The sequence below is a fragment of the Pseudorca crassidens genome, chromosome 10 (assembly GCF_039906515.1).
Source record: "Pseudorca crassidens isolate mPseCra1 chromosome 10, mPseCra1.hap1, whole genome shotgun sequence".
Taxonomy (NCBI): domain Eukaryota; kingdom Metazoa; phylum Chordata; class Mammalia; order Artiodactyla; family Delphinidae; genus Pseudorca; species Pseudorca crassidens.
In genome coordinates, this window is record NC_090305.1 from 18,634,814 (window position 1) to 18,652,741 (window position 17,928).

A 17,928-nucleotide genomic window follows, 5' to 3' on the forward strand; every position below is an offset into this window, starting at 1 on the left:
TTTCTGACAAACATGGGTTGAAGTGTCCCACCATAATGGTGGATTCATCTATTTCTCCTTGCAGTTCTATTGTTTTTTGCCTCACATATTTTGACTCTCTGTCGTTAGGTGCATACATGTTAAGGATTATTGTGCCTTCTTGGAGTATTGGCTCCTTTATCATTACGTTATACACCTCTTATCTCTTCAGAGCAGAGCTCTGAAGTCTGCTCTATCTGAAATTAATATAGCTATTCCTCTTTACTTTTGACTAGTGTTAGTATAGTATAATTTTTTCCTTTTTTTTTTTTTTTTTTTTTACTTTTAATCGTTATATCTGTAGATTTAAAGTGGGTTTCTTGTAGAGAATCTATCGTTTGGGCTTGCTCTTTGAACCATTCTGACAATCTCTCTTAATTGGTATATTTAGACCATTGATATTTAAAGTAATTATTGATATAACTGGAGTAACATCTACTATATTCATTACTATTTTCTATTTGTTGCCCTTGTTCTTACTTTTGTCTGGCACACTTTTTCTGCCTTTTGTGGTTTTAATTGAGAATTTTATATGATTTTGTTTTCCTGCTTTCTTAATATATCAATTATAATACTTTTTTTAAAATCTGTTTTAGTGGTTGCTCTAGAGTTTGCAATATACATTAACAGATGGCCCCTGACTGACGATGGTAGGGTTTATGATTTTTTTTTGACTTTATAATGGTGTAAAAGCAATACGCATTCAGTAGAAACTGTACTTCAAAGTTTGAATTGTGATATTTTCCCTGGGCTGGTGATATGTGGTACAATACTTTCTCATGATGCTCGGCAATGGCAGCAAATCACAGCTCCCAGTCAGCCACGTGATCATGCGGGTAAACCACTGATACACTTACAACCATTCTGTACCCATAACCACCATTCTGTTTTTCACTTTCAGCCATTACAGCATTCATAATACTCATGTTAGTTCTAGTTTTTTGCTCTTACAATACTGCAATGACCATTCCTGTCCGACTATGTTTATATAGAGAAATGAACATTTTTCTATGAGCTGCTCTTTAAACTTTGGTAAAGGTACCCTTAGGGTTAGATATAATGTCTCCATGAGGCATGTGTGCATAAGTGCTTTAAATGGAAGCAATTCATTTCACCTTTCACACTATTTTTCTCCTAAAGTGACCTGCCTGAGAAGGTGCTTACGGTTGAGGTGTGGTGCTGTTTCTCCTTTCCCGTATCTCCTTTCAAAATCACCCTTTTCTCATTTTACATAAACCTATTAGAATGGGTAAGATAAACAACACAGACAATATCAAGTGCTAGTGGGCCTGGAACAGTGGAAACTCTCATAAATTGCTGATAAATATGAAACTGTATTGTCACTCTGAAAAATGGTTTGGCAGTTTCTTAAAACATCAAATATATCCTTAACATGAGGCCCAGCAATCCCACTCCTATGTATTTATCTTAGAGAAATAAAAACGTATGTTCACACAAAAACCTACACACAAGAGTTTACAGCAGCTCTATTCATGAATGCCCCAAACTGAAAAGAACCCAAATGTCCTTCAATGGATGAATGGATAAACAACTGTGGTACATCATACAGCTGAGCACTACTCAGCAACAAAAAAGAATGAACTTATATAAATCTCAAAGGCATTATGCTACGTGAAAAAATATCTCAAAATGTTACATATTATACGAATCATTTATATAACATTCTGCCAGACAAATATGTAGCGATGGAGACCAGATCACTGTTTGCCAAAGGTGATGTGAGGTGTGGGAGGGAGAGTGTGACTACAAGGCATCAAGGTAACACAGAGATGCTTTTGTGGGGGAAAGGGCTGATGCAACTATTCTGGTTCCTCACTGCCGTGGTGTTTACATAAATTCAGACCTGTGTTAAAATTCACAGAGCTGTATGCACAGATAAATAAATGTTTCTGTATGTTAATTCACAGTAAAATAAAATAAAATAAAAACCTGTGTATTCATTCAGAATCTCACCATGGAACATGGCTCTAAAACATTGCTCTAAAATATAAAAGTCCCTTGAGTACCAAAAGGACAGTTTGAAACACTGTGGTTTATTTAGAGGAAATCAATAACTCTAAAGACTATATTACATAACTTTATGCAGGTTATATGGTTCATGATGCTTTACTTTCAACAAAATTTTAGTGGAATCTAATCCTTTTGTTAGTTAATTTATGTCTAAAAAAATCAGGGGTAGATCTCTATGTGGTTTTTGATATGTAATAGAGGGAGTTCAAGTAATTAAGAGCTACAAGGAAATTGTTTTCATTCTCATCTATTTATTTATGTGAACAAAGTTTCTTAGCTCTTAGATCTATAAAAATGAAAAAGAAAAAAACCCACATAGGAATAGAATTGATGCTAAGCCCTGGCTTAATGAGAACACCTGCTCTTGTTTGCCAATGTCTTCTCATATCTGTCTGAGAATTTGTTTCTCGATTTCCTTTGTTTCCTCAAAGTTATTTCCTCAGTCTTTTTCTCTACTTATAGTTAAAAGTGAGGCACTAGAAGAAGACCGGAAGCTTTGTGTATGTTCATGGATCGCGGAGATTTTATTGGTGTAATGAGTTGTATCATGTTTACTCCAGCATAGGTATGTTGTAGCCTTAAATTAACCTCCAGTACTTCACAATATGACCTCACTTGGAAATAGGATCTTTACAGAGGTAATCAAGTTAAAATGAGGTCATTAGGGTAGGACCAGATCCAATATGATTGATTTCCTTATAAAACAGGAAAATATGGACACAGAGACATACACAGAAGCTGTGCAAAGACACAGGGCCATCCATAAGCCATGGAGAAAGGCCTGGAATAGAGTCTTCTCTCACAGACCTCAGAAGAAGCCAACCCTGCCAACACCTTGAGTTCAGACTCCTAGACTACAGAAATGTGAAACAATAAATCTCTTCTGTTTAAACCACCCAGTTTGTGGTACTTTGTGGTCCTCCTGCCTACTGCCAAAGCATGGGAAGAAGTTTGGGGCTTCTGTTTCTCATGCAAATTTCAATAGCTCTCTATATATTTATTCCCAAATTTATCCCAGTTACTAGGTACCTGGTACTGTTAAGTCCTGAGCCTTTTGGGGGCAGGATTCTGTGGTATAAATAAAGTGATTTCTTGGCTTTCCCCACTGCCAGCTTAGAATTCAGCTTTTTTAGAGCTGCTAATTCCATTATCACAAGTGTGACGCTTCCTGGCTTTCAAAATGTTAATGCTATTTTTCCCTCTCCCATTTTCCTCATCCTAGTAGGTTTATGCCTTCTTTCAAAACACACTTTTCATTAGAAGTATCAAGTCCCATTATTTCATAGGACCTCAGCTACACATTAGATAAGATATTTGATATATTTTGGTGGATGTTTTGAGTCAGGAGACATTTTGAGGATGACTACTCAGGCGTATGGCTGGAAAAGGCATATTGTAACCATAATACTTGCTTATGTTGATTAGAAGATATTAAATCATCTCTGTTCCAGAATCTGTTCTTTTTTAAGGGGCTAAGGTTGACCTAATGATAATTACATTAAGCAGGGTTTGCAATCAGATGTGCTTATCTTACTCCAATACAGGTTGAATTACTAGATAGTAACGTATCTAGACATCCACATGGAGTTACACTGATTTTGTAGAATAGTTTATACTTATATCTTTAGCAATAGATGGAAACTGAGTGTTGAAATGTGACTTCTATTGCAGGTTCTGCCGTTTACTAGATGTGTGCTGTTATTACATGCACTTTATCTAAAGTTCGTTTCTTCTTCCATAAGCTATATGTATATTAGTTACCAAAATAATTCTATAATTCTGTACTTTTAATTGAAACAACAGCCACCCTTCTTCATGCCTAGTGTCTAAAATAGAAATAGGTGTATCTACATCAGTTAGAAAGTAGCTTCCTATATAATTCTGGTTACTTTATTTCATTTTAGAAAAAATAGAACACTAACTCAAGATCCCTTCTCTAACAAAGAAATCTTTTCAAGTTTCTTTTTCTTTTGCAAAGAACTCTTTTATTGTGGAAGCATACAGATAAAAACTGGTGACTTTTACAATTTTAAAGTGTATAATTCAGTGATTTGAAGCACATTCACAATGTTGTGCAACAATCATAGAATGGGCCCATACGCTGGGAACCTAAATCAGACAGAACTGCCAATCAGTTCTTTGGCCAGACAGGGTTACCAGCTGCAATCTGCAGAGAGACAGAGCTGCTGGCTAGGGTCTCTGCTTTGGTGCAGCTGCAAGCAGAAAGGCAGTCTGGCAAGATCTGAGCCCTGGTTGCAAGAAGCCCTGCCCTGCTTCTCCACCTCTGTCTGATCGCCAGTGTTGAGTGTGGCAGATTCCCTCAGTGTGAACACCATGAATCTTGACAGAGTGGGTCTTCCAAGAAGCATCCTGCAATGATGGGAAAGCTTATGTCCATCTTGGACCATCTTTCCCACTGGAGAAATCACAGATCTAGGGGTGGGGCTCTTAGTGTGGGGTTGTGCCAGCCTGGGGGAGGGGACATGCAAGCAAAGTGAAACAGCTTCTCTCACCCTCAAGTCCCTCTCAGTCTCTGTGGTCCAGGGAGGTGCGTCAGGCTCACCCCCAGGGTCCCGGGATTTTCTCAGTAGTGTCTTATCTATGGATAGCTGCTAATGGTCTTGTGAGGGATACTGAAGTCAGGAACAATCCATGTCATCTCCACCTTAATTCTCACCACCCTTGCATAGCTATATACTTTTTCTGCCACAATGACTCCCCTCCCTCCACTGTGTCTATGCTTTTACTTGGCTCCACTGACGTTATGTTTAAAAAGATCATGTCACCTTTCTGCTAAAAATCCTGAATGGCCTCACATATTACCCTGAGAAAAAACCATGACCCTTGTTACAGCTTGTAGGACCATATGTGATCTGACCCACACGGTTTCTCTGACCTCACTTCCTATCACTTTGCTCCTTGATCACTGTACTCCAGGCACACTTGCCTTCTTGATTTTTCCTAAACACTCCGGCCCAGGCTCTGTCTTCGTAGTGCATGACCTCCAGATATCCACATGATTTACTGCTGTAGTTCCTTCATATATCAACCTAGATATCACCACACAGAGGACTTTACTGACCAAGTTATGTAAGATAGCACTCTCTTCATTCTCTGTTCCCTGCTTTCATCTTCTCCATAGTACTTATTATCTTACACAATGTTCCTTTGTTATCCACCTCCCTCTATGAGATGGGACTAATCCATGAGCGTAATGCTCTAAATATATTCTTGGAAATAATTAATATAAGAATAGAAAATTTGAAAAGGAATGACAGGTTTAGTTTCAATCATTTGAACTGGGCATGAGCACTGCATACATTTTTTCTTTTCTGGAGCTCAGGAGAAGACCAGCTGGATACAGATTTAGAAGATATTAACATAGGTGACAGTGAAACCATAAATGTGGATATAGAGTACATAGTGTGTCATGGATAGAACCATTAGATCAAAGTTAAGCAACTGTAGACCTTGGCATTGACCCTAAGCAGTACGACTCCTCTGATGGACATGCCCAATTAACTTGGCAATTGAGAACACAGAGGCTACAGGACCCGTAGTCAAGAGCGCTTGGGGTCATCTAGACTGAACCTCACAAAATGTGTATCTTGTTAATGTCTGCTAGCAGTGACAGGACACAGAGAAATTGAGAATTCTCACGAACGCCACACCAATTGTCTCTTATCTTGGTCCACCTTCCAAATAGGGGAAAAAAAAAGAATTGGATCTTATATGTAGGAGATTTTGATCTGTACAATTGGGACAGAATGCTGAGTTCTGTTTCCTGTTGCCCCAGAATTAGTGAACAGGGTCTAAGGATGAATACAAAGAGATGATGATTGCTTCTACATTCTAAAAGCAGTCAACATTAAAAGGTTCAGATAGTTCCCTACGACTTAAACACAGTCCGTCAAAATTATTCTGCCTTTGCAGTCATTTCCCCATTAATCTCTTCTAACAAAAGTTCTAAAATAGGAGGAAATTCAAGGATATATAAGGAGTGGTGAGATATTGGCTTAGAGGGACAGTCCTGCAGCTTTTCTCTCTTTTCCTGCGTGGCTGTAGGATGGAGACGTATTTTTATCCTCTCCTTACAGCCAAGTAAGAAGGCTTAAAAGAAAGACTAGCATCTCATTCCTGATTGTTCATTCACTTAGGAGGAGACTTCTGATCTGTCTTCTGTCCTTTTGAATGGAGGAAGAGGTAAGGAGTGAGGATGAATGGCTGAGCAGAGAAAGGAGGCCACAGTGAAATAACCTGCAATTTTACAAGTTTTGAGTAGTCAGGTAGAGATTCTTTGTGGCTTAAATAGACATAGATGAAAGAAGACAGTCTTGAGCAGCCCAGCCAAGTCTAGACATGTTCAGTCCTATATTTTATAAAACCTGGGCAAAGAGTGTTTCCTAGAAGTATGCAGCTATAGAACACCTGGCTAGAAAAGGTAGGCAAGGAGGTATTGCTGAACGTCAAAAATGAAGAGTTTTCTTAAACGCCCATCACAGACCCAGTCCATGAGGTGCACCACGAGATGGCTCAAAGGTCCCAGGAAATGGTCAGGCTCTGGATACGCAGAGTCTGCATACCTGTGTCAGGAGCAACCAAGAAAGACAATCGAAAAAAGAAAAAGAAAGACAATCGCAGCACTTGCTAGTAAAAAGATATCTATGCTTTTATTTAATTTTCTACCTTTCCTTCGCAACATAAGAAGAAGGGACACGAAACAGAAAGAAGAGAAGTGATAGAACAGGCCACACATCTATCCACTCCTAGTCGTCTGCTAAAATTTTACCAGCAGGAGTGGAAGGGGAAGAGTGAGTGTTAACTAGATATGAGATTAAGTCAAGTAGATTGAAAGAACTTTTTTAACTGTGAAAGAGTGGCTGAGATGTCTTAGGGTCAATAGGATAGATTTTTTTCAAGCACAGTTGAAAACAGTGATGGAGAAAAAAATTAAAACATTTAATTTTTGTATCTGGTTGTATAGATTTTTCAAATATTGCATTATTGTGGGTTTTAAAAACATTTTGGGGGCTCTTTATTCCTTCCTGAAAATCAGAGTTTCCATCTGGCATACTTTTTCTTAAATCTGAAAAACTTCCTTTAGAAGGTCATGTAGTGCAAATCTTTTGGCAACAAATTCTTGTGGTTTTCTTTTATATGAAAGTGTCTTTATATTTGCCTTCATTCTTTAGAGATGTTTTCACCCTAAAGGTGGCATTCCGCTAGCTTCAGGACTCCATTTTCTTGAGGATAAATCAGAGATCATTTGAATCATTGCTTCCTTTTATGTAATGTTTTGTTTTTCTCTGGAATCTTTTAAGACTTTTTCTCTACCTTTAGTTTTTAGCAGTTGACTGAGATTGCCTGGGTATTGTTTGCTTTGTGTTTATCCTACTTGGGCTTTGCTGAACTCCTTGAATGTTTAAATTTATGTCTTTCATCATACCAGTACCAACAATACCAATACACTTTCCTGTCAAGCACTGCCCAATATTGAGTTTTAAATATTTACTCTTTAGATTACTATTTAAAAATATCTGTGAGAGAACTGGACTAAAAAAAGCTGTCTGGCCACTTCCTAAAGAAGGAAACTTTATTGATTTTTACATGCTGTCAATATTGTGATATAATACCAAAGAACAAATATTTCAAACTTAATACTGGACAATGCTGGGTAAGGAAGTGTATTGTTATTGTACCTAATAAAGATTATTTCAAAGCTCTCCTTACAAAATAATAATAATGATAATTATAATGATCATAATAGTAGTTAATTCCCACTGGATACTTTGATTTGCCAAGTAGTGCTCTAAATGCTTTATATGTATCAATTTGTTGAATACACAAAAATATCACAAACAGGCATATACTATTATTGACTCAACTTTGGAAATGAGAAAACTAAAGTATAGAGAGCCCAGGCCCAAGACCACCAGGCAGTAGAAGAGCAGAAATTTACCCTCAGGTAGTCTATATTTACGGGGTCTGTATTTAACCAAGAGCTTACTTTGCCCTGATATTTTCCTAGCAAGTGATTAAACATCTAATCTCAGTAAGAGGAAGTTTAGCTCATATTGTTTCCAGCATAATTTGACAGTTTTAAAGATTCTCCCCCTCGAGTTCCCACTGAGAACACTAATCTGAGACAAAGAGAAGTGGGGAAATAGAGGCTGTGTGCATGTGTATATTTTCCGAATGGTGGGATAAATGGCTTGTCAAGAGTTAAAAAGAAAATCAGAACGTTCTTACTTTAAAGATCACCCCCATCATCAGATCTTACTTTATATGAACATCAGTTCACTGGTCTATGCCCTTAAACCAAAAGAATCGCTTAGACCTCAACAGATATTGTTGTATAAGAGCTGTTATAGACAGTGTGCTCCTGGATGGGGAGCCAGTGATAGTGATTTTAAATGGTGATGTGATTTTGGTGACTAATCTTGAAGTGTGTGTGGTGGTGACAAAGAAACAGGTTAGTAGAACTCTAACTAAATAGAAACACCACCTTGTGCACTATGTTTTACAAATAAGAAATTCAGTCCAGAAGGCAACTTAAATCTGAGGACTCTGATTTGATTTAGATTCAACCCTTTTCCAACCTGAGACTTATGGCAAAATAGTTTTTAGAGAAAATGCCTTTATCATTAAGAATGTGGAGAATACAAGTCATGTATAAGCCCTCATTTCTCCAAAGATGAATAGCCACTGATGAACGGTGAATATACACCTTAAATAATAACAAAAAAGTAGCCCACTTTGCTCTACTCTGAAATACTTTGAGATTTATATTTGTAGCAACTTGGGGAAGGGCTTATTTTAGAATCACAGAGCGAGAAAGGAACTTGACCATCACTATATTTAATTTAGAGATGAGGAAATCTTGGTCAAAGTCACCTTAAGCATGAATTAATCTATTCAACAAACGCTGGCTAAGCTTCAGTTATGTGCCAGATGCATATAATCATATACGTTAGACTGTGAATACATGAAAAAAGTAAACAATGAAATCACAGAATAACACAGAGATAGGCTGAGAATTCAGATCTCTGGGTGCCTAGTCCAGTGCTTCATCCAGAATAAAAGTGGCTAAGATAAACAAATGGGTATCCAGAGCTTTCCATAGAAAGCTCTCTGGTAGGACTTGATTTTCTTTTACTATCTCAGTTAAACGTCAGCATTACCTTTTGAAAGCAGCACAGAAAAAGGCAACCATTTGACTTTTAGGGAATACATCTAGGGTTTCAAATATCCTTGGTTCAGAAAAAGCAGTTACTTCCTACCACGTAATCATGTCTTATCACTTCCATTAATTCTGGGGGCTTGTATTATTAGGTTTCAGAAAACTGTTTAACATGCTAATCGTTGTATTTAAAATGTTGGATAAATGGCAAACATTCTATATATTCTATGCAATAAGAAATAACATTTTTCCACAGAGAAAATGAGAGGTATTATCTGAATTAAATGATCAAACCACAAAAGGCAATAGAGGTTAACTTTGCACAGTGTGTTTCCAATACCATTTGAAAGCTAACACAAGTTCAAAGGACCAACTTCAACCTGAAAATGTTCCCAAATACTCCATTCCCCAAATATATACACAAAGTTATTGAAATCAAAATAATTATTAATGCTGAAACTTTTTAAATGTAAGGATATTGATTCCTTAATAAATTAATAAGTACATAATAAAACATATTTAATAATGTTTGTTCAATAGAACCTAAGATTATTTAATTATTCTGTTATAGTTGAACAAGTAATAAAACTAACACTTTTCTCAAAGTTGGCAGAATGATGAGACCAACACGGAGTAAAGTTTTACTATAGAAAGAATCTACAGAAAGTCACACTGTACTCTCTACTCTCTAAAGTTATGAATATGAGTTTTACTTCATTCCATCAGTAACTTAACCCATATTTATTTACCTCTATCTCTAAAATATAGTGGAAGGTGCTGTGGAGGGTAAATGGATGACTCAAATACAAATATTTCCTTCAAGATACTTAGAGATTAATAGTAAAGATAGAAAATATATGTAAATTAAAATACCAGTATACTCGGGGAGGGGGGAGGCACTGCTATGTAAACAGCAACAAATCAATGGTAACAACTATGTTAGAATTCTGCCAGGACCTATCAGTTACTGAGTACAGAATGGGCTTCCTAATTGCTACTGAAGGGAAGAGGAAGTTTTTAGGGGAGAGGAAACTGTTACCTTTTTTTTTTTTTTTTTTTTAAAGAAACCTTTGTAGGGGAATAAAATTGAGAGCGAATGCAATAAAACTTACTTGACAGCAATACATTCAGGTAAGTAAGAGGGTGTCTGACAGCCCTGCCGAGGACTGGTAACTCTTGAGAATAACCATGGGTCAACTCTAATACAGGTCTGAGGGAAGACACCAGCGGTCTTTATTAAAACCCAGCATGTGATAATGGAAAAGGACTCTCTTCAATGAGGGTCTCACTCAATGCTCAAGAACTATTTGGAGCTCTTGGTTAAGAATTATCTAGAAGGATTTCTTTTCTAGTACCCAAATATTCTTGACTGGACTGAGTATTCTGTCTTTTCAATGATTCTTCTACTTGGTAAAGGTATGTATGTGACTGAGGTAAGAACAGGGAGTAGACTCTTGATTGAACAAGGATTCCACAGTACCTCAAAGCAAGTCCAATATGGGTTGCTCTCGATTAGCAGCTTACTTGAGTTTGAGAAAGACCATCATCTTCACTGCCCTAAAGAGAAAACAGAAAGAAAAACAAACAAACAAGAACACACATGCCTCTTGGCATTCTAGGAACTGACCAAATGAATGACTGAAACCAGAAGTTTCAACAGACTGCTCTATTCTATCCGCCGTTCTTGGTCTAGACTCTCCCCTCAGGACCAAACTCTCTGGAAAGCCCTTCAGAGCAGATCAGAAACAGAATCAGGAATTCATTCATTACTTTAACTCTCTTTTTACCCCTTCATTTATTCTACAAGCATTTACTTGGCAGCAATTCCCAGAGAAAGTGGCCCTTCAGCTGACTTGTAAAGAATGTGTGAAAGGCAGCTGGATTTTGTAGTGAAGAATTTCATACAGGGTATGGTCATGTGAAATGCATGATAAGTTTAAGAGACCACAGGTAATCTGATATGTTCTGAACCACAGCCATGTTGTATGTATCGGGAGTTATGTATCAGGTTGCAGCAACAACCTGCATACGTACATACATAACATAACAGCTTGGGGCTTTACTGTTAGGGGCTTTACTGCTGTGTTACAGCGTGGGCTTTCTCTTGAAACTTAGAGACTCATTGAAAGATGTTAACAAGAGAGAGGCAGGAACAATCTTCCTTTTTTGAAAGAATTCCTCTAGAAAAGCCTGAACAATAACTAGTCCTCAATAAATAATTCTTGAATAAATTAATGAATGATGAGGGTCATAACTAATTCAATGACAAAGAGATAAAAAGACAATTATAAAGATAACAAAACAACACATTCTTTGAAACTTGAAAAAAGACTGAAGTGTGGCTTGAAAAAATGAATGAGAGAAATCAAATACAGTAAGTCCCCTACATATGAACGAGTTCCATTCCAAGAGCACGTTTGTAAGTCCAATTTGTTCGTATGTCCGACAAAGTTAGCCTAGGTACCCAACTAACACAATCGGCTACATGGTACTGTACTGTAGTAGGTTTATAATACTTTTCACACAAGTAATACATTAAAAACAAACAAAAAATAAAGAAAACATTTTTAATCTTACAGTACAGTACCTTGAAAAGTACAGTAGCACAGTCCAACAGCTGGCATACAGGGGCTGGCACTGAGTGAACAGGCAAGAAGAGTTACTGACTGGAGGGGGGAGAGGAGGTGGGAGATGATAGAGCTGAAGGATCGTCAGCAATAGGAGACAGAGGGGAAGGTGCAATTTCACTCATGCCTGATGTTGATGGAACAGGTTCTGGTTCCTTGCTGGATTCAATTCTATCTACCCTCTTGAAAAAACGATCCAGTGATGTCTGGGTAGTAGCTCTTTTTTTCTCATCATAGATGACACGTAACACTGGATTGCATTCTGAACAGCTGCTGCAACCTTCTTGTGCAGTTCTACATTCGGGTCCTGTGCCTCAAAAACTAACAGTGCCTCCTCAAAGAAAATCCCCTTGCCATTTCCTGCATCATGAATCTCTTTGGTTCTTCAGTTACTTCTTCTTCCTCTTTTCTCTCTTCGTCCTTTCCCTGGGCCTCCAGTTTCATCAGGTCTTCATTAGTAAACTCCTCGTGTTGCACAGCAAAAAGTTCAATGAAGTCGTCCTCTTGCAGATCTAGCTTGAAATAAAGATACTGTACTACTGTACTCTATACAGTACTGTAAAGTACACAAAAGCACAACCACTTGTAGAGGATGCACGCACGTAACAATGTATGCCAGACACGTGAACTAACTTATGTGATATGGACTTATGGACATATGAACACACGTTCATATGTGTTCATATGGACTTATATAGACATATGAACTTATGGACATATGAACACACGTTCGCATCTTTGAAAGTTCGCAACTTGAAGGTTCGTATTTAGGGGACTTACTGTAAGTCTATGTGAAAAAAAAAAAGAAACAAACCGTGGACTTACTGTTTAGGGCTTTTTAACCATACTCACCCATATGGACACATATGTGTGTAGTTTGGACACACAAATGCTGATGCTATGCATTTTTTGAAGCTACAGGGGGATCTTGGGTACTATAGGACCTATTTAATTTAGCCTAGATAGCCTTTCTACAACACCTTAGATGGATTTGACATTTAAATCATGTCCCCAAAATTTCTAGCAAAATTGGCATATTGTCCAAGCAAAAACAGCTGCTTTGACTCAAACAGTTCATATAAAAAGCAGCAACACAAACTTAGTAATAGCAGTTAAAAAAAAAAAAAGCCACAAACAACCCACAAATGGTAAGCAAGGCTCTATTTTTAACATTTGTTTTAATATCAATGGCAACACATTTTTAAACAAATAATATTCTTTTTTTTCCTAAATTATTTTCAAATGCAAATCTCTATAAACACTCTGAGGCAAGCCTTTGGGATCTTTCAACTTATAAACTCCAGCCGCCTTAAAAAAAAGTGATTTAATCTTACACTATTTGCCTGAACCTCTTCTGATTTCAAGATGTAATTATATTGGTCCAGAGTCATATTACAAAAGAAAAACTCTAAGAGGATTTTGGGAAAGGGAGATGAAATGTTTAAAATTATTTTTTTTAGTTCATTTGGAGGATGACTATATAGACTGAAACTGTCATAACATTAAACTCTGAACAAGTAATCTCACAGAAAAAAAAATCCTACCGTAAATAATTTTTAGTTTTGGAGGAGATGGGAATGGAATATCTTCAGTTATTTATTAAACTGTTTTTTAAACATTTTACCTAGATATCAAATGTTGCATTCCTATATTTTATACGGCCAGGTTTTATCTAGTGTAGTAGAGAATGCTAAGCATGTATATAGAGAAATTTCAACCAACATTTGGTTAGATAGAAATTTATTACTTACTGATAGATTATCAGACTCCTCAATCACCTTCCTTGTAATATTTTGCATTGTTTAAAACTTTTTATTGTGAAATAATTTCAGAATTACAGAAAAATTGCAGACATAGTACAAGAAGATCTTTTATACCCTTCAACCTGTTTCACCTTATGCTAAAATCTTATATAACCATATCACAATTATTAAGAAAAGGAAATTAATGTTAATACAAATCTTATTCAAATTTCACTAATTTTCCACTGATGTTCCTTTACTGTTCCAGTATCCCATACTGTGTTTAGCTGTAAACATCATCAATAATATCAGTATACATCATGTATCCCTTGATATGCTGTACTGCAAAGGACACCGTATCATTTTTGTGCTTTTTTTTTCTTTTGAGAAAAATGCATAAGCTCAATCCAGTCAGAAGAATACATCATTCTTACCCAAATTGAGGGACATTTGAAAAAAATAACTCTTCAGTGCTCTTCAGAAGCAACAACGTCATGAAATACAGACTTTTATGCCAGTTGCTTTATAATATTATCTCTCCTAACTTCCCTAAAAGTCTGAGAGTTATAACTATCTCTGTGTTGCAGTTTGAAAAACTGAGGTCAAAAGAGGTTAACTTCATTCCTGAAGTACAAAGCTAATAAGAGGTAAAGCCACAATTAGCAACCAGGTCTATAAGATTCCTAAACCACTGACTTTTAAATTATATCAAGCTATTCTTTGAGACAATATTTTATTGAAATTCTATTTAAATAATAATAAAACAATACCCCACACTTTATATTATAAAAATTTTATTTTTCAGTGATTCTAGTAAATTTGGGGAAGTTGTCTATTTGCCTGGTAGCTGTGAATAAAACAAATGTATTTCAACAGCCAGCCTTGAAGGAAACTGACCAGTTTTCATAGTTATAAATTTTCCAGCTTCCTCATCTGCAATGGTGATACAATCCTTTATTATCTAAATTCTTCTGTTGTACAAATTCTATTGATGTAACTACTTGAGATCAGCTACTAAATCTGCTTGGGGACAGGCTGACCAATTGCCAATACCACTGAAGCCCTGGTCATTCTTTTGTCTAAGAAGTGCTGTGTTCCTGAATTCAAATAAACTCTTCTACTGCATCATTATGAAGTTTTATTTACAGTGAATTGCCTTAAAAATTTACATTCTAAAAAATAACCTAAATTTTGAAAAAAAATCAATGAGAGGGTAGACGCACAGAAAGAGAAACTAGAAATAAGAGTATTTACAATCAATTCTTATTCCTGAAGCAAATTATTATTCATTTACCCTAATCCAGTGTTAGACCCATGATCATATTTATTTAATTAATAAACTTTATTTTTAGAGTAGTTTTAGGTTCATAGCAAAATTAAGTGGAATGTATACAGATTTCCCCCACACATGCAAACCTACCCAACTATGATGGTATATTTCTTACAATCAGTGAACCTACATCAATACATCATTATTACCTAAAGTCCATACCTTATAGTAGGGTTCATTCTTGGTGTCATACATCCTATATGTTTGAACCAATGCTTAATGAAATGTATCCACCACTGTAGTACAGGACAGAATAGTTTCACCATCCTAAAACTTCTGTGCTATGCCTGTTCGTTCTTCCCCCAACCACTAATAACCACGAATTTTTACTATCTTTGCTGTTTTGCCCTTCAGAATGTAATATAGTTGGAATTATACAGTACGTAGCTTTTTAAGATTGGCTTCTTTCACTTAGTAATATGCATTCCAGGTTTCTCCATGTCTTTTCATGACTTGATAGCTCATTTCTTTTTAGCACTGAAAAATATTCTATTGTCTGGAGGTACCACAGTTTATTTATCCACTCTCCTACTGTAGGACATCTTGGTTACTTCTAAGTTTTGGCAATTATGAATAAAGCTGCTATAAATGTCTGTGTGCAGGCTTTTGTGTGGACATAAGTTTTCAATTCATTTTGGGTAAATACCAGGGAGCAGTATTCCTGAGTCATACGGTAAGAGCATGTTTAATTTTGTAAGAAATTGCCATAGTGTCTTCCAAGGTGACTGTACCACCCATGATCATATTTTAAAATAACAAAAGCTCTCTATGATAATTATTTTCTCATTTTTAAGATAATCCAAAAACTCACGATAAATGTATGGGTTGTTTTCATTTAAAACATATAAACACCCAGCTCCACTCAAAATCAATTGGATCAGAATCTTTAAAGGATGACATCTAGGCACTGATGTATATTTTAGAAGTTCCTTGATTCTATTAGGCAGCCAGGATTGAGAATCCTCGATGTTTATTATCTGGGCAGCCACCTAATCATCCCACAGCACTACATGAATGCAGTGCTGTCATTGCATTTGTATTTATACTTATATTTGTGACAAATGATCTATTAACATGATGATATTTAACTTTCCATGCATTGGTAAGTATAACTGGCTATCATTAAGCTGCTCTATTCTATTATAAAAATGACAATTGCATAAAGGCAGCCATTTACTCACGTTGAATTATTTTTCCAGTTGTAAAAACAAAACTTCTTTTGCGCTAGTCATTCACAACTAAAAAATATTTTCATGGAAACTACACTGTAGTTTAACAAGTTACTTTTTAAAAAAATTAGACTTGTAATCACAAGAACAGCACAAAGTAAATATATTGCTCTTTAATTGTTCCTGGCAACTGAGAAAGAAACAGAGAAAGTTTTAATGTGAAAATGAAGAAATTTTGGCAAGTGAAGTCCAAATGACCTTTTGAACATGCTGTATCAACAATATTTCACAATATATGAAAGTGAAGGAGAACTAAATCATCGAACATCTCATGGTTATACAGGCATCTCCATCTAAAAAGATCTTGTTTGTTAGCAGTTAGTACTATCTAACTTGAATGTAACCTATCTATATACTAATTTGTAATAATCTGTTACTAGTGAGTGCAAGAGTACACAACAAAGATACTAGCAGGGATACTACAGCACGTTCCTTCCTGTGCCATCAGGAATTCTCTGATGACCACCGTTAGCTCAGACTCCCCAGTGGCCTCGAAAACACTTCCTTAAGCTCCCAGCAGTCTAGAATGCCCAACCAAACTTCCTTCTGTCCTTCCTTCACAAAGGGTCAGACTTCTATCACACTTCCTGGCTCTCTCCCCATTCCTTCTCACAGGTGTTTCTCTTAAAATTCTTTCATGTTCATCTTGGCTTCTGCTCCTGAGAGGACCCAGACTAACACATGAGCGAAAAAAAAACACAAAAACACAAAACACAGCTTGATGGTTGAAAATGAAGATTTTTTTTCCTTCAGCAGACATCATTTATCATATTAATTTGATGACAATTTTAATAGCAGGCTGTTGATTTTCTTTATTTATAAGTAAAAATGTTTTTAAACTCTCTTATGTCACTACTAAAAATAAGGAAGGGTTTTGTTTTTCCTTTAAAACTGGTGTGTATGCCATTCAAGTCTGCAAAGCTGCCCTAATGGAACATTAACTTGCTACAATTCTCTGTAGCTGAGGGGGCTAGAGGGAATAAACTTCCGTAAGTTTATCAAACTGACTTCAAGCAAATTGTTTTCCAGTTCAGCTACGTTACCTCTAGAGACAAAGCCATGGATCGTGCTGAATTCTCTCTCTGAGCATTATTCTGAGCTGTGCACGCTCATCACTACTAGGAAACAAAATCACTATCAACTGCTAATGTGCGGTTTTATTAAATGCATCAACTCCACCCAGTCTTTCTCATTCACCACAACCCAGTTTTTAAACACTGCTCAGATTCCTGCCTCAACCATTTGTGCCCATTTTGGCTGCCTTCTCCAACAATTTAGGAGAGCCTAGAGGCCAATAAACAAGTAAACTTGGACAGCCACAAACCACAGCGCCTCAGATCTAAACTACTGAGTTTGCTTACTTCGCATACCTCAAGCTGGGGCAAATCCATTTGCTAGTGTAGCTGGAGGCCTCCCAGTAACCTCCTGAGAATGCTGGGGAGGGACCACATAAGCATACGTAAAAATCATAGCCTCCCTTATTCAAGGATCCTGCAGTGGACATTAGGCAAAGTTTCTCTTATTGCTCCAGAGCTCTATTATCATTGCTACCATCCTTAAAATTTCTGCAATACCTTTGGGATCTAACCCACTTTTCATTTTCTAGGACAACTGGGGGTGGGGAGATGGATAAAAGGAAACACACAAGATTCTTGGCATTTCTCTCCCTGTTACTTACTTTTAAAGCAAGGCTTTCAACAAACAAGTGAATAGAAGCAGAAATGCAGACATGGTTTCAGTCTTCTCCATCACTGAATAACTCTGATCATTG

The 17,928-nt window shown here is 36.6% G+C and overlaps 1 long non-coding RNA gene across 1 annotated transcript in view; it reads right to left on the bottom strand.

Annotated features, from left to right (window-relative positions):
• Nucleotides 1–12,170: 12,170 nt before the first annotated feature.
• The window catches only part of LOC137232978 (uncharacterized), a 47,892-nt gene continuing 42,134 nt past the window's right edge, over nt 12,171–17,928 (bottom strand). The window contains exon 3 of the long non-coding RNA XR_010947260.1: nt 12,171–12,368. This is a non-coding gene — a long non-coding RNA (uncharacterized lncRNA). The remainder of the gene's footprint in view (nt 12,369–17,928) is intronic.